Source organism: Choloepus didactylus, chromosome 10 (assembly GCF_015220235.1).
Source record: "Choloepus didactylus isolate mChoDid1 chromosome 10, mChoDid1.pri, whole genome shotgun sequence".
Classification (NCBI taxonomy): Eukaryota; Metazoa; Chordata; class Mammalia; order Pilosa; family Megalonychidae; genus Choloepus; species Choloepus didactylus.
Genome location: NC_051316.1, coordinates 6,128,931 through 6,148,182, shown reverse-complemented (window position 1 = coordinate 6,148,182; position 19,252 = coordinate 6,128,931).

The window sequence follows — 19,252 nt, the reverse complement described above, 5'->3', positions numbered from 1 at the left end:
AAATAAGCTTTTCATTTTGGAGTAATTCCAGATTTACAGAAGAGCTATAGAGAGGGTAGGAGATAGTAAGGAGAATAATTTCCACTTAGTTTCTGTTTCCCTAAAATGTTTTGTCAAAACTAAAAACCCAACAATGGTATATTACTCTTTACTAAATTGCAGACTTTAACTGAATTTCACCAGTTTTTTCTTTAATGTGTTTTTTCTATTCCATGATCTAATGCAGGATACTATCTATACTACATTTACTTGTCATGTTTCCTTTGTCTCCTCTGGTCAGTGATGGTTTCTTAGTCTTTCCTTTTTTCTCATAACCTTGACAGTTTTGAAGAGTATTTGTCAGACATTTTGTAGAATGTCATTCAGTTTGTGTATGTCTGATGCTTTTCCCATGATTACACTGAAATTATAGATTGGGGTAAGGATGACCAAAGAATTTTCACATTTTACAATTTATCAGAAGTTGGATGATAGCCACATGATAGCCATTCCTAATGTTGTTAATCTAGACTACTCGGTTAAGATAGGATTTCTCCATGGTAAAGTAACTGTTTTTGTTTTATACTCAATTCTTTGAAAGAAATGACTAGATCTAGCCTGCATTCAAGGGGGAGAGAATAAGCTAGAGGATACAGTATCTACATATATAATTTGGAATTCCTCATAAGGAAGAGTTGTCTTTTCCAATTTTTTATTATTCAATAATTCATTCATATCAACATTGTCTCTGATATTTATTTTGTGTTTCATGTTAGAATCCAATACTGTCCTCCTTATTCTGTTGCTTTAACTCTTCCAGTTTTATTTTTTTAACTGTTCCAGCTAGGAGCTCTTTCAGGTTGTTTCTTGTGACCCTTTGACATATCCCCATCCTTTTGTGTTTTTTTGAGCAACTTTATTTACTTCTTTACTTCATTTCTTTTTAAATTTTAAAAATGTTTTACAAACAAATACTCCCCTTTCTTATTTTCTGATATTACAAGATTCTCCTGGCTTAGTTTTTATTTCTCCAGTCCCAGACATAGGCCCAACTGTTTATTCTTTGAGAAATGTATTTAGAAACCAAAATCTGGTTGCTGTTTGTGCTCATTTTTACTGCAGCATCACTGCTTCTTGACTCTCTGAGTGAACAGAGGCAGGATATTTACAAATGTATGCTAATCCAAGTACAAACATATCAATATTTTTTCTGTATTTATCTGTGTATGTGTTAAGCTAATATATAAATATATATGTATTTATAAGTGTTTATCTACACACACATTTGCTGTTCAATAAATGGCACTGGAGAATATGGGCATTCATATGCAAAAAATTAACCATAAGCCATACATCATATTTTATACAAAACAAGTCAAAATGGATCATAAACCTATATATAAAATGCATAACCATGTAATTTTAGATGAAAAATAGGAAAAATGTCTTTGCAATCTTGGCTTAGGAAAAGTATATTTGGACATAAAAGCACAATCCAAATAAAGGAAATATATGGAATTCATCAAAATTTAAAAATTTTCTCCATTAAAGGCACTGTTGACAGAAAAGAGAAGCAACATACAGTGAGAAAATATTTGTCAATCACAAGTCTGACAATGTACATATATACAGAATATATAAAGAACTCTCAAAACTCAATAAGTGGGAGAAGGGCAAGATGGCATAGTGGTGAGGTGTATGTTTTGTTACTCCTCCAGGGCAGTAGTTAGAAAGCTAAGAACTGTGTGTACCAGACACCACAGAGTAATTTGACTTTGAGCATACTTCATACAACACTCATGAACATGTGGAACAGCTGAGATCAGAGAAATCTGTAAGTTTTTGTGGCCAGGGGACCCATGTTCCTCCCTGCCAGGCTCAGTCCTGTGGGAGGAGGGGCCATCAGCACTGGGAATGAGGAGGGAGAACTGCAGTTGTGGCCCTTATTGGAAACTCATTCTACTAATCCAAACTCCAAGCATAGATAGACTGAAACCAGACACCAGAGAATCTGGGAGCAGCCAGTCTGGTGGAGAGGAAATAGGGATAGAAAAACAGCAAGAAAAACCCCCAAAATAAAAGTGGAGGCTTTTTGGAGTTCTGGTGAACATAGAACAGGGAAGGGTAGAGTCAGGCCCATATGCAAACCCAGAAGATGAATTTCTTTGCCTGAGAAACCAGTTTCTCTGCACCCTGGAGTTTTCCTTAATGTCCTTAAATGACTTGTTTCTTAGCATTTCAATAACCCATTAGATCTGCAAGGAGGAATATTCCCTTTTTTTATTATATTTTTCTAAAACAATTATTCTAAGAAGCCCAGTACAGAAAGCCTCAAAGATTTGCAGTTTGGGCAAGTCAAGAAAAGAGCAGAACTAAGAGAGCTCTGAGACACAAGGCAATAAGTCCAGTGGCTGAGAAAATTCACTAAACACCAAAACTTCCCAGGAAAGGGGGATGTCCCCTCACAGCCATCTTCCTGGTGGGCAGGGAACACTACTGCCAGTCACTGGCCACAGCGCCAAGAGCTGCCCCAGACAACCCAGTGTAATGGGAAGTGTCTCCAGCACACACCACAAAATCAGGCATGGACATAAGCCTTTTCTGAATCCTCAGCTGGTAGTCCCAGAGTGGGGAAGGTGGAGCAGTGTGAATTAACATGCCCCATTCATCCATCCTTTCAGCACACTAAGAGCATCCCTACACAGACTGTAGCCCAGAACCTGCACTGGGGGCACAGCACTCACCTGTGACACAACACAGTCATCCCCCAACAGAGGACCTGGGGGTGCATGGCTTGGAAGAGGGACCCACTCACAAGTCTCTGGGGCCATATGCCAAAACCAAGGACTTGTGGGTCAGTGGTAGAGACAAACTGTGACAAGACTGAACTGAAGGATTAGACTATTGAAGCAGCTTTAAATCTCCAGGAACACCAGGGAGATTTGATTGTTAGAGCAGCCTACCCTCCCTGACAACCCAGACACAAGCCCCAGATACAGGGTGGGCAACACCAACAACACAAACATGCTTGGCAGACCAATTGGACCCCACAAGACTCACACCCTCACTCACCACAAAGAAAAAGCAGAGGAGAACTGCCCTGAGGGGAATAGGTGGCTCGTGGACACCACCTGCTGGTTAGTCAGACAAAGTGTACTCCACAAAGCTGTAGATTTGACAAATTAGAGATAATGGTTTTAATTGGTCTACAAATCCTAAAATAACCCTATCAAGTTAAGCAAATGCCAAGAGGCTGAAAACGAAAGAAAATTTTAAAGCATATGAGAAAACCAGATGATATGGATAACCCAAGTCCAAACATGCAAATCAAAAGATCAGAGGAGACACAGTACTTGGAGCAACTAATCAAAGAACTAAGATGAATGATGAGACTATGGCACAGGATATAAAGGAAATGAAGAAGAACATGGCACAGGTTATAAAGAACATCAAGAAGACCCTAGAAGAGCATAAAGAAGAAATTGCAAGAATAAATTAAAAAAAAGATGACCTTATGGAAATTAAAGAAAATGTTGACCAAACTAAAAAGATTCTGGATGCTCATAGTACAAGATTAGAGGAAGTTGAACAATGAATCAGTGACCTGGAAGATGACAAAATGGAAAAAGAAAGAACAAAAGAAAGAATGGGGAAAAAAAAAATCCAAATAGATCTCAGGGATATGATAGATAATATAAAACATCCAATTGTAAGACTCATTGGTGTTCCAGAAGGGGAAAAGAAGACTAAAGGTGTAAGAAGAGAATTCAAAGAAGTCATTGGGGAAAACTTCCCAAATCTTCTACACACCATAAATACACAAATCATAAATGTCCAGTGAACTCCAAATAGAATAAATCCAAATAAACTCAATCTGAGATATATTCTGATCACACTGTCAAATACAGAAGAGAAAGAGCAAGTTCTGAAAGCCACAAGAGAAAAGCAATTCACCACATACAAAGAAAACAACATAAGACTAAGTAGTGACTACTCAGCAGCCACCAGGGTGGTGAGAAGGCAGTGGCATGAAATATTTAAAATTCTGAGTGAGAAAAATTGCCAACCAAGAATTCTTTGTCCAGCAAAGCTCTCCTTCAAATTTGAGGGAGAGCTTAAAGTTTTCACAGACAAACCAATGCTAAGAGAATTTGCTAACAAGAGACCAGCCTTACTTCAGACAAACCAATGCTAAGAGAATTTGCTAACAAGAGACCAGCCTTACTTCAGATACTAAAGGGAGCCATACTGACAAAGAAACAAAGAAAGGAGAGAGACATGGAGAAAGATTCAGTACTAAAGAGATTCAGTATGGATACATTAAAGGATATCAAGAGAGAGAGGGAAAAAAATATATATCACAAACATAAACCAAAGGATAAGATGGCTGATTCAAGAAATGCCTTCATGATTATAACATTGAATGTAAATGGATTAAACTCCCCAATTAAAGATATAGATTTGCAGAATGGATCAAAAAAATGAACCATAAATATGCTGCATACAAGAGACTCATCTTAGACACAGGGACACAAAGAAATTGAAAGGGAAAGGATGGAAAAAATATTTCATGCAAGCTACAGCCAAATGAAATCAGGATTAGCAGTATTAATCTCAGATAAAACAGAATTTAAATGCAGGGATGTTATGAGAGACAAAGAAGGCCACTACTTACTAATAAAAGGGTAATTCAACAAGAAGAAATAAGAAACATAAATGTTTATGCACCCAATCAAGCCGCCACAAAATACATGAGAGAAACACTGGAAACACTAAAGGAAGCAATTGATGTTTCCACAATAATTGCGGGAGACTTCAACACATCACTCTCTCCTATAGACAGATCAACAAGACAGAAGACCAATAAGGAAGTTGAAAACCTAAACAATCTGATAAATAAATTGGATTTAACAGACACATATAGAACCCTACATCCCAAATCACCAGAATACACATTCTTCTCTAGTGCTCATGGAATTTTCTCCAGAATAAATCATATGCTGGGACATAAAACAAGACCCAATAAATTTAAAAAGATTGAAATTATTCAAAGTACATTCTCTGACCACAATGGAATACAATTAGAAGTCAATAACCATCAGAGACTTAGAAAATTCACAAATACTTGGAGGTTAAACAGCATGCTCCTAAATAACCTAAATAATCAGTGGGTTAAAGAGGAAATAGCAAGGGAAATTGTTAAATATATAGAGACTAATGAAAATGAGAACACAACATACCAAAACCTATGGTATGTAGCAAAACTGGTACTGAGAGGAAAATTTATAACACAATGCATATATTAAAAAGGAAAAGGGGCAGGGCAAGATGGCAGAGTGGTGAGGTGCAGAATTTCATCTGTACCCTAGAGCAGCTGGCAGTTACCCAAGAACTGTATGAAACAGTGTTTTCAGGGTCTTCTGTAACCAGTCACACATTGGATGCAAGTTTGAAATTGGAGGAAAAGCTGAGATCACAGCGAACATTGTAAGTTCCCCGGACCAGAGGTCTGGCACCCCTCCCCACCCAGACCTCACAGACTGTCTTGCTGCTGGCTCCCTGAAAGGGGGTTAAAAAAAACCCAAAAAACAGCAATCTACTGAGGGCAAGAAGGGGGGCTCAACCCAGCCTCAACTTCAGAATTAGTTAACAAATTAATTAACTAATTTTGGGAGCTGGGGTGCAAAAGAAGGGCTGGGCTCTGAGAAGTGGGAGCATGTAAAAGCAGGCACCCATTCCCAGACTCCAAAAAAGCCATATTTTCCCTATATTTTGTCCCTTCTGGCTTCTCACTGATCCCTTATGTTTTTGCATTTCAATAGCCCCCAGCAGGGGTGGAACTGAAGCTGTTGGAGAGTAACTATCAGACAATACCCCAAAGCACATCTTTAAATGCTCTATTTTGATACTGACAAAACTTCCAGGCTGGGGAAAGACTTTTAAAAGGGACTCTTTTTATTTCTTTTTTCTTTTTCTTTTTTTTTCTTTTCTATTTTTCTTTTAATCTAAAAGTAATATATGTGGTTATTTTCTATCGGAAAGCCCAGGTTGAGGGACTAGGCTGGGCTTGGAGGGAGACAGAGTACCCACAGCATCTTTGAGTTCCCTATTCACTACTGAAGGTCTCCACCCCTGTCTTTAATTGGCAACTCAGGCTGACCAAGGAATCTACCTGGAGAGGCCCCGAAGAGGAGAGAGGAGAAGGGAATAGTGCTCCTGAGAGACAGCTGGAGTTCTGAGGATTGGGAGAGTGGAGGGAGGTCCAGCTGAACTGGCAGTCCTCCTTTGGGGAACTCAGACCCCAGGGGCTGGAATTCAGATTCTGGCTTCAATCAGCCATGCCCCCAACAGGATCAGAGTCACCAGGAGAGATAAAGTCTCCATACCTCCTTACACTGGTGGGGGAGCTAAGGGCTTGCAAGTGCCACCTGCTGGACAGCAGAGGAAAAGCACAAATTCTAAAGGTCTCATAGGAGGGGCTTATTCTCAGGAAAACTCTATACCCTCCCAATGAGACCTGAGCCTCACTAGACTGGGAAAATCTGACTAGGGTCGACCATATCTGAGGAGACCCACTCACGGAAAGGTTACATAGAGGCAGAGCAAGAAACAGAAAAAGCAAGAGGGGAAAAATTCTGATCAACTAAATAGAACCGAAGTTAGAGGTCTAGAATAAGTTGAACTGAAAAACAGAGGACAGAGAACAAAGCCAACCAACAAGAAAACCACTAGGTAAAAGATAGAAAACAAGCCCCAAAATAAACTAATCAAGAAAATCAGATGCCTAGACAACTTAAGATAACAAGCCATACTAAGAAACACAAAAATATGGACCAGCCAAAGGAACAAACTAATAGCTCAGCTGAGATACAGGAGTGGAGGCAACTAATGCTAAACAAATTTGATGAAATGAAGGAAGATATAGCAAAAGAGCTGAAGGATATAAAGAAGACACTGGATGACCATAAAGAAGGATTCATAAACTTAAAAAAACAAATGACAGAACTCATGGGAATAAGGCCACAATGGTGGAGATGAAAAACACAGTGGAGGGACACAACAGTAGATTTTAACAGACAGAAGAAAGGATCAGTGAACTGGAAGACAGGTCATTCGAATTCATACACACAAAAGAACAGATGGTGAAAAAAATGGAAAAATATGAGCAGGGTCTTAGGGAGCTGAGTGACAACATGAAACACACGAATATATGTATTATGGGTATCCTGGAAGGAGAAGAGAGGGGAAAAGGGGCGGAAAGAGTAGTAGAAGACATATTCACTGAAAATTTCCCAACTCTTATAAAAGACAGAAAATTAGAGATTCAAGAAGTACAACCTACCCCAAATAGAATAGATCCCAATAGACCTACTCCAAGACACTTACTGGTCAGATTGTCCAATGTCAAAGACAAAGAGAGGATTCTGAAAGCAGCAAGAGAAAAGCAATCAATTACTTACAAGGGAAGGTCAATGAGACTATGTACAGATTTCTCCACAGAAACCATGGAGACAAGAAGACAGTGGCGTGATATATTTAAGATACTGAAAGAGAAAAACTGCCAACCAAGAAATCTACATCCAGCAAAACTTTCCTTCAAAAATGAGGGAGAGATTAAAACATTTTCAGACCAACAGACACTGAGAGAGTTTGTGAATAAGAGACCAGCACTACAAGAAATACTAAAGGGAGTGCTATAGGCTGAGAGGAAAAGACAGGAGAGAGAGAGTTAGAGAAGAGTGCAGAAAAGAAGATTATCAGGAAAGGTAAAAGGAGAGGAAAAAATAAGATATGACATATAAATTCCAAAAAGCAAAATGGTAGTAGAAAGTACTGCCTTTACAGCAATAACACTAAATGTAAATGGATTAAACTCCCCAATAAAAAGACACAGACTGGCAGAATGGATTAAAAAACAGGACCCATCTATATGCTGTCTACAAGAAACTCACTATAGACACAAGGACAGACTGAAAGTGAAAGGTTGGAAAAAGATATTTCATGCAAACAACAACCAGAAAAAAGCGAGAGTAGCTATATTAATATCAGACAAGTTACACTTCAAAAGTGAAACAATTAAAAGAGACAAAGGACACTATATATTAATAAAAGGGTCAATTCATCAAGAAAACATAACAATCATAAATATTTATACACCTAAGCAGAATTCCCCAAAATTCATGAGGCAAACACTGAGATCACTGAAAGGAGAAATAGATACCTCTACATTAATAGTTGGAGACTTCAATACACAACTCTCATCAATGGATAGAACATCTAGACAGAGGATCACTAAAGAAACAGAGATGTTGAATTGTATGATAAATGAACTAGACTTGACAGATATTTATAGAACACTACATCCAACAACAGCAGGATACACTTTTTTCTTAAGTGCTCATGGAACATTCTCTAGGATAGACCACATGTTGGGTAACAAAGCAAATCTCAACAAATTTAAAAATATCAATATTATACAAAACACTTTCTCAGACCACAATGGAATGAAGTTGGAAATAAATAAAAGGCAGAAGGTCATAAAATTCACAAACATATGGAGGCTAAACAACACCCTCTTAGAAAACCAGTGGGTAAAGGAAGAAATTACAAGAGAAATTAGTAAATACCTCGAGGCAAATGACAATGAAGACACAATTTATCAAAGCTTATGGGATGCAGCAAAGGCAGAGCTGAGAGGGAAATTTATTGCCCTAAATGCCTATATTAAAAGAGAAGAGAGAGCAAAAATTGAAGAGTTAACTGTTCACCTGAAAGAATTAGAGAAAGAACAGCAAACTAACCCCAAAGCAAGCAGAAGGGAAGAAATAACAAAGATTAGAGCAGAAATAAATGCAATTGAGAACAGGAAAACAATAGAGAGAATCAACAAAACCAGAAGTTGGTTCTTTGAGAAAATCAATAAAATCGATGGACCACTGGCTACGCTAACAAAAGAAAAGGGAGCAGATGCAAATAAACACAATCATAAATGGGAAAGGAAATATAACTACTGACCCTGCAGAAATTAAGGAGATAATGAGAAGATACTATGACCAACTATATGCTAATAAAGTAGACTAATTAGATGAGATGGACAACTTCCTATAAAAGCATAAGCAACCAATATTACCTCAAGAAGAAATAGATGACCTTAACAAACCAATCACAAGTAAAGAGATTGAGTCAGTCATCAAAAAGCTCCCAAAAAGGAAAAGCCCAGGACCAGATGGTTTCACATGTGAATTCTACCAAGCTTTCAAGAATGAATTAGTACCAATCTTTCTCAAACTCCTCAAACAAATTGAAGAAGAGGGAAAGCTACCTAACTCTTTCTATGAAGCCAACATTACCCTAATACCAAAACCAGACAAAGACACTACAAAAAAAAAAAAAAAAAAAAAATTATAGACCAATTTCTTTAATGAATATAGACGCAAAAATCCTCAAAAAAATACTTGCAAATTGGATCAAGCAGCACATTAAAAGAATTATACACCATGACCAGGTGGGATTTATTCCAGGTATGCAAGGCTGGTTCAACACAAGAAAATCAATTAATGTAATACAACACATCAATAAATCAAAGCAGAAGAACCATGTGATCATCTCGATTGATGCAGAAAAGGCACTTGACAAAATTCAACATCCTTTCCTGATGAAAACACTTCAAAAGATAGAAATAGAAGGGAACTTTTTCAATATGATGAAGGCAATATATGAAAAACCCACAGCTATCATCACACTCAATGGGGAGAGACTGAAAGCTTTTCTTCTAAGATTAGGAACAAGACAGGGATGCCCACTATCACCATTGTTATCCAACATTGTGCTAGAAGTTCTAGCTAGGGCAACTAGGCAAGAAAAAGAAATAAAGTCATCCAAATTGGAGAGGAAGAAGTAAAACTTTCACTATTTGCAGATGACATGATTCTATATATAGGAAATCCAGAAAAATCTACAACATAGCTACTAGAACTAGTCAATGAATACAGCAAAGTAGCAGGCTATAAGATCAACACGCAAAAATCTATAGTGTTCCTATACACAAGTAATGTGCAACAAGAGGAGGAAATCAAGACAAAAATCCCATTTACAATAGCAACCAAAAGAATCAAGTATTTAGGAATAAACTTAACCAAGGACACAAAAGACCTTTACATAGAAAACTATAATAAACTGCCAAAAGAAATTGAACAAGACCTAAAAAAAAATGGAAGAACATATGATGTTCATGGATTGGAAGACTAAATATAGATAAGATGGCAATTTTACCTAAACTGATTTACAGATTCAATACAATCCCAATTCAAATCCCAACAACTTACTTTACAGAAATAGAAAAACCAATAACTAAATTTATTTGGAAGGGTAAGGTGCCCCAAATAGCCAAAAATATCTTGAGAAAGAGGAATGAAGTGGGAGGTCTCACACTACCTGACTTTGAAGCATATTACAAAGCTACAGTGCTCAAAACAGCATGGCACTGGCATAAAGACAGATATACTGATCAATGCAATTGAATTGAGTGTTCAGAAGCAGACCCTCGCATCTATGAACAACTGATATTTGATAAGGCAGTGAAGCCAAAGCAACTTGGAAAGAGCAGCCTGTTTAATAAATGGTGTTTGGAGAACTGGATATCCATTTCCAAAAGAATGAAAGAGGATGTCCATCTCACACCTTATACAAAAATTAACTTAAAGTGGATCAAAGACCTAAACATTAGCACCAAGACCATAAAACTCTTAGAAGAAAATGTAGGGCAATATCTTAAAGATCTTGTGATAGGAGGTGGTTTCTTAGACCTCACACCTGAGGTGCAAGCAACCAAAGAACAAATAGACAAATGGGATCTCCTCAAAATTAAACACTTTTGTACATCAAAGGACTTGGCCAGAAAAGTAAAAAGGCAACCTACACAATGGGAGATGATATTTGGAAACCACATATCAGATAAGGGTTTAATATCCCAAATATATAAAGGAATCCTGCATCTCAATAACAGAAAGACAAACAATCCAATTAAAAAATGGGCAAAAGACATGACCAGGCATTTTTCTGAAGAGGAAATACAAATGCCTCAAAAACATATGAAAAAATGTTCAACTTCACTGGCCATTAAGGAAATGCAAATCAAAACCACAATGAGGTATCATCTCACACCTAGCAGAATGGCCATTATCCAAAAAAACAGAAAATGACAAGTGCTGGAGAGGATGTGGAGAAAGAGGCACACTTATTCATTGTTGGTGGGAATGTAGAATGGTGCAACCACTCTGGACAACAGTGTGGAGATTCCTCAGGAAGCTAAATATAGATTTGCCATATGACCCAGCTATTCTATGGCTGGGTATATACTCAGAGGAACTGAAACTTAAGACACAAACAGACATTTGTAAACTGATGTTTATTGCAGCATTATTCACAATTGCCAAGAGATGGAAACAGCCCAAATGTCCATCAAAGGATGAGTGGATAAACAAACTGTGGTAAATACACATGATGGAATATTATGTAGCTGTAAAACAGAACAAAGTCATGGATCATGTAATAATGTGGATTAATCTTGAGGACATTATGTTGAGTGAAGTTAGCCAGAAACAAAAGGACAGATTCTGTATGGTCTCACTAATATGAACAGACATTAATCAACACATTTTCAGAGTTGAAATCTGACAACACAGGTGACCAGGAGATAGAAAGTGGTCAGAGACCAGCCATTTGATGCTGAAGGACTACAGAATGTTTAGGATTGATTGCATAGGTCCAGAAATAGATAGCATAATACTGTGTGATGGTAGCGCAGTATTGTAAGTATGCTGAACAAAGATGTCTGTTAGTAAAGCTGAAAGAGGTGGGATAGGAGAATGTATGACGCCAGAGGTAAAGATAGATGATAAAGACTGGGACACTATAACTTGGCAAAAACTGGAGTGGCCAATGACTATTACTAAATATGCAAATATAAAAAATTTTTTGCATGTGGGGAAGCAAATGAATGTCAACTATGTAGAGAGTTGAAAAAAGGACAGTATTCAGGAAAAAACATAATCCAAGCAAACTGGAGTCTATGGTCAACAGTAACATTGTAATATACCTCCATTAAATGCAACAAAGGCAATATGCCAATGCTAAATGTATATGAGAGGGGGATATAGGGGAGGAATATGGGATTTTTGGTAGTGGTGTTATTTACTGTCCTTACTAGTGTTTTGTATTGTATGACATGCTATTTTTCTTTTTATCATTTTTTTTCTTATTTCTAAAAATTTTTTTTCTTGTAGCAATCAATATGTTCAAGTGCTGATTGTGGTGGTAAATGTACAACTTTATGATGATACCATGAACAACTGATTGTACACTGTGGATAAATGTATGGTATGTGAATATAACTCTATAAAATTGTAGGAAAACTTATATATAGGAGTAAAAGTGTTGGAGAAAATATGGTGAGAGGGATGTACCTATCTACCTGTTGATGAGCAGGTAGAATGTTTTAGACTTTCTGAAGGTCAGTGTGGTTGTTCCACAAAAAGTTAAGTATATGGGGACCAAAATGTCCTGCAACCTCATTATGGGGTATGCCATTTGAAGATCTGAGAGCAGAGACATGAATGAACAGCTGCAAACTGGTGATCATGGAGGCAGTAATCATGATTTGCAAAGGGTACAGATGACCGAAGGATACATTGATTGAAGAAAGGAATGGTGTACTGTGGTGTATGCATACAGTGGAACATTGAGCAACTATAAGAAGGAGTGAAGCTGTGAGACACACAATGAGGTGAATGGATCATGTATACAGTATTTGAGTGAAGTACACCAGAAATAAAGACAAATGACAAACATGTTAATGCCTAACCAATATTGACTAACTACAATGTGTAAACTCAGAATTGAATCTTAGAACATAGCCTAATATGGACATAATTATTGTAATAGTCCCTAGATTGTAAGCTCTTACAACAGTTAACTGTATTCCTGAATTGTAATGCCCATCTCTAAACTTTGAGATGCTGATCCCCTAGCATATAACCTGATTGGTCTCTGGAACAATGCATATTTCTGAGACACCTGAAACTCAGAGCTAGAGCTCGGCAGATGTGAATGTCAGTATTAGTGCATACAGCCACTGTTAAAAAAAAAAAAAAAAAAGCTGAAAAAGAGCCCAGACTTCAATTAGTGATATGAATGAAGCAGGTCTGGTTAAGACCAGGGCAAGCATAGGCCAAAGGGTAAAGGTTGAAAATGACTGTGTTTTAAAACTTCAACTTCCATATGAGACCAAGGGAAGAGGTATCTATTTGGTACAGGATCTAAATTTTCTAAATGGTACAACTCTACAGTCGATTTGTTCAAACACCACAATTGCATGGAACTTTGAATAGGAAGTGAGATACGGTAGGTTAGTATAGGCTGGAATGAAATAGTGACACATCCCAGAGTAATTTGGGCAGATAATAAAAATATACTTACAGCCTCCCCCTCCCCAGCCCTGAGGATCTGGGGGAAGGTGCGGATGTGTTGGACATCCTCACCTGGACTGGTGTTGATGTTGTCACAAACATTGGGACTGGTGGTTTGATGTGCTGAGCCCTCAATCACTGGACTTGCACTTAGGAAGCTTGTTACTGCAAAGGAGAGGCTAAACTTGCATATAATTGTGCCTAAGAGTCTCCCCTTGAGTACCTCTTTGTTGCTGAGATGTGGCCCTCTCTCTCACTAACTGAGCCATCTTGACAGGTGAACTCACTGCCCTGCCCCCTACATGGGACCCAACTCCCAGGGTTGCAAATCTCCCTGGCAATGCAGAACATGACTCCTGGGGATGAATGTGGACCCAGCATCATAGGACTGAGAGAATCTTCTTGACCAAAAGGGGGATGCAAAATGAGATGAAATGGTTTCAGTGGCTGAGAGATTTCAAATGGAGTTGAGAGGTCACTCTGGTGGACATTCTTATGCACTATATAGATAACACCTCTTAGGTTTTAATGTATTGGAATAGCTAGAAGTAAATACCTGAAACTACCAAACTCCAACCCAGAAATCTGGACTCCTGAAGATAATTATATAATAATGTAGATTACAAGGGGTGACAGTGTGATTGTGAAGACCTTGTGGATCACACCCCCTTTATTTAGTGTAAGGATGAGTAGAAAAATGGGGATAAAAACTAAAGGTCAAATGGGGTGGGATGGGGGGATGATTTGGGTGTTCTTTTTCACTTTTATTTTTTATTCTTGTTCTGGTTCTTTCTGATGTAAGGAAAATGTTCAGAGGTAGATTGTGGTGATGAAGGCATAACTATGTCATCATAGTTGTATAAACAACCTATACTAACCAGAGAAGAAACAGAATACCTCAGCCAACCAATCACAAGCAAAGAGATCCAATCAGTCATCAAAAAGTTTCCCACAAATAAATGCCCAAGGCCAGATGGCATCACAGGGGAATTCTACCAAACACCAAAAAGAACTGACAGCAATCTTACTTAAACTCTTCCAAACATCAAAGATAATGGAACACTACCTAACTCACTTTATGAAGCTAACATCAATCTAATACCAAAACCAGGCAAAGATGTTACAAAATAGGAAAACTACAGGCCTATCTCCCTAATGAATATAGATTCTAAAATTCTCAACAAAATACTTGCAAATCAAATCCAAAGACACATTAAGAAATCATACACGATGACCAAGTGGGTTTCATTCCAGTCATGCAAGGATGGGTCAACATAAGAAAATCAATGTATTACAACACATTAACAAATCAAAAGGAAAAATCAAATGATCATCTCAATAGATGTTGAAAAAGCATTCACAAAATCCAACATTCGTTTTTGATAAAAACACTTCAAAAGGTGGGAATTGAAGGAAACTTCTTCAGTATTATACAGAGCATATATGAAAAACCCACAGCCAGCATAGTTCTCAATGGTGAGAGGCTTAAATCCTTCCCTCTAAGATCAGGAACAAGTCAAGGATGCCCATGGTTACCACTGATATTCAACATTGTGCTGGAAGTGATAGCCCAGGCAATCCAGCAACACAAAGAAATAAATGGCATCCAAATTGGAAAGGAAGAAGTAAAACTATCATTGTTTACAGATGATATGGTCTTATATCTGGAAAACCCTGAGAAATCAATGATACAGCTACCAGAGCTAATAAACAATTTTAGCAATGTAGCAGGATACAAGATTAATGCACATGTCAGTAATGTTTCCATATGCTAGAAATGAACAAACTGAAGAGACACTCAAGAAAAAGATACCATTTTGAATACAACTAAAAAAAATCAAGTACCTAGGAATAGACTTAACCAAAGATGTAAAAGACCTATACAAAGGAAACTACATAACTCTACTAAAAGAAATAGAAAAGGACCTTAAAAGATGGAAAAATATTCCATGTTCATGGATAGGAAGGCTAAATGTCATTAAGATGTCAATTCTACCCAAACTCATCTATAGGTTCAATGCAGTTCCAATCAAAATTCCAACAACCTACTTTGCAGACTTGGAAAAGTTAGTAATCAAATTTATTTGGAAAGAGAAAATGCCTCGAATTGTTAAAGACACTCTAAGAAAGAAAAGTGAAGTGGGAGGACATACACTCCCTGACTTTGAAGCTTATTATAAAGCCACAGTTGTCAAAATAGCATGCTACTGGCACAAAGATAGACATATTGATCAATGAAATTGAATTGAGAACTTGGAGATAGATCCCCAGATCTATGGCTGACTGATCTTTGACAAGGACCCCAAAGTCACTGAACTGAGTAATAACAGTCTTTTCAACAAATGGGGCTGGGAGAGTTGGATATCAATATCCAAAATAATGAAAGAAGACCCCTACCTCACACCCTACACAAAAATTAACTCAAAGTGGATCAAAGATCTCAATATAAAAGACAGTACCATAAAACTCCTAGAAGATAAGGTAGGAAAACATCTTCAAGAACTTGTGTTAGGTGGCCACTTAGACTTCACACCAAAAGCACAAGCAACAAAAGAAAAAATAGATAAATGGGAACTCCTCAAGTTTTAAAGTTTCTGTTCCCAAAAGAAATTTGTCAAAAAGGTAAAGAGGCAGTAAACTCAATGGGAAAAATTTTTGGAAACCATGTATCTGACAAAAGACTGACACCTTGCATATATAAAGAAATCCTACAACTCAATGACAATAATACAGACAGCCCAATCAGAAAATGGGCAAAAGATATGAAAAGACAGTTTTCTGAAGAGTAAATACAAATGGCCAAGAAACACATGAAAAAATGTTCAGCTTCACTAGCTATTAGAGAGATTGACATTAAGACCACAATGAGATACCATCTCACACCAATTAGAATGGCTGCCATTAAACAAACAGGAAACTACAAATGCTGGAGAGGATGTGGAGAAATTGGAACTCATTCATTGTTGGTGGGACTGTATAATGGTTCAGCCACTCTGGAAGTTACTGTGGCAGTTTCTTAGAAAACTAGTTATAGAGTTACACTTCGATCCAGCAATTGCACTTCTTGGTATGTACCCAGAAGATCTGAAAGCAGTGACACAAACAGATATCTGCATGCCAATGTTCATAGCAGCATTATTCACACTTGTCAAGAAATGGAAACAACCTAAATGTCCTTCAACAGATGAATGGATGAAAAAAATGTGGTATATACGCATGATGGAATACTACATGGCAGTAAGAAGGAATGATGTCATGAAACATATGACAACATGGATGAACCTTGAAGACATAATGCTGAGCAAGATAAGCCAGGCACAAAAAATAGAAATGTTATATGCTACCAGTAATGTGAACATTGAAAAATGTAAGACAAATGATTTATAATGTATAATGTAGGGGAACTAGTGATAGAGAACAATTAAGGTAGGGGCAGCGATAATCCAATAAGAACAGATAAGCTATCTTGGGTAAATTTAATGTTCTTGGAATGCCCAGGAGTGACTATCATTTGTTAACTTCTGATGGGTATGGTAGGAACAAGTTCAGAGAAATGTTGCTATATTAGGTTACTTTCTTGGGGTAGACTAGGAACATGTTGGAAGTAAAGTAATTATCTTAGGTTAATTGTCTTTTTCTTACTCCCTTGCTATGGTCTGTTTGAAATATGTTTTTATTGTACGTTTTTTAAATTTTTAAATTTTTTTTTCATTTTTTATATGGTTGATTTAAAAAAGAGTTAATTTAAAAAAATGAAAAAATATGCAGAGCCCCCTTGAGGAGCTGGTGGAGAATGCAGGGGTATTGGGCTTCCCCAACTCTATGGTTGCCAATGTGCTCACAGACACAGGGACTGGTGGTTTTATAGCTTGAGTCCTTTACCACAGGACTTGTCCTTGGGAAGACTGTTGCTGTAATGGAGAGGCTAGACCTCCCTATAATTGTGCCTAAGCACCTCCTCCTGAATATGTCTTTGTTGCTCCAATGTGGCCCTCTCTCTCTAGCTAAGCCAACTTGGCAGGTGAAATTACTGTCCTCCCCCCTACATAGGATCAGACACCCAGGGGAGTGAATCTCCCTGGCAATGCAGTATATGACTCCCAGGGAGGAATGTAGACCCAATATCATGGGATGGAGGACATCTTCTTGACCAAAAGGGGGATGTGAAAGGAAATGTAATAAGCTGCAGTGGCAAAGAGATACCAAAAGGAGCCAAGAGGTCATGCTGGTGGGAACTCTTATGCACAATATAGACAACCCTTTTTAGGTTCTAGTGAATTTGAGGAGCTAGCAGTGAATATCTGAAACTATTAAACTACAACCCAGAACCCATGAATCTTGAAGATGTTTTTATAAAAATGTAGTTTTTGAGGTGTGACAATATGGTTGGGAAAGCCATATGAACCACACTCCCCTTTGTCTAGTTTATGGATCAATGAGTAGAAAAATGGGGGAAGCAAAACAAACAAAGACACCCAGTGTTCTTTTTCACTTTAATTGCTCTTTTTACTTTTTAATTATTATTCCTGTTATTTTTGTGTGCATGGTAATGAAGGTCTCAGGGACTGATTTTGGTGATGGATGCACAACTATGTAATAGTACTGTGAACAATAGAATGTACAGTTTGTGTTGCATGACTGCATGGTATGTGACTATATCTCAATAAAATGAATAAAAAAAAAAACCTCAATAAGTAAACAAGCCATTTAAAAATGGACAAAAGATTTGAACACTTACCAAAGAAGCTATAAGGAGATCAAACAAGCATATGAAAAATGTTCAATTTTATTAGCCATCAGGGAAATAAAAATTAAAATCACAAGGACATACTGCTACACACCAACTAGCATACCTAAGAAAACCCACCCTGACAATACAAAGTGTTGAAAAGCATGTGGAACAACTGGAACAGTAAAACAATGAGATTTGAATGCAAAATAATATAGCTGCTCTGAAAAAGTTTGGCTACTTCTTATAAAGATAAACATAATATTTACTGTATCACTCAGCAAGTCCACTCTTAGGTATTTACCCCCCAAAAAATGAAAATCTATGTATACACAAAAATCTGTACACAAATATTTATAATAGCTCTGTTCATAATCACTGAAAAGCAGAAACAACCTGAATGTCTTTAACCTAATAAAGGGATAAATAAATATGGTATATCTATACAACTGAATACTATTTAACAATGAAAAAATTGAGCTAGATAAATGAAAAAATGTTACATTAGTGTATGGGTGAGAGTGAAATAGGGGATGGAAAGATTTGTAAGGGGTTGTTGCTCTCTAAAATTCTGTCTGTACTATTTGATTAAAAAAACTTATTCATATCCTACTTTGATAAAAATATTAAAAGCAAACAACAAAGAAGAATGATCTCCTGACACATGCATCAACATGAATGAATCTCAAATGCATCATGTTAATTGAAAAAAGTCAGTCTTGAAAAACAACAGACTATAAAACTCAATTTTATGACATTCTGGAAAAGGCAAAATAAAACAGATGAAGAATAATTCAGTGATTGCCGGGAATTAGTGGTGAGACTGGCTAAAAAGGAAAAACCAAGGAAAATCTGAGCTCTAGAATTGTTCTGTATTTTGACTGTGTTGATTATATGACTTTGTGCATGTGTCAAAACTAAATTATCACCCAAAAGTGTGAATTTCATTGAGTTTAAGTTAATAATTAAATAAATAAATAAATAAACAAACAAACAAATAAAACAAAACCCACAGAAAAGAGAACCAAAACACACACTAAAAATAACTACAAAATGTCAAAGCCACCTAGGCAGCAGG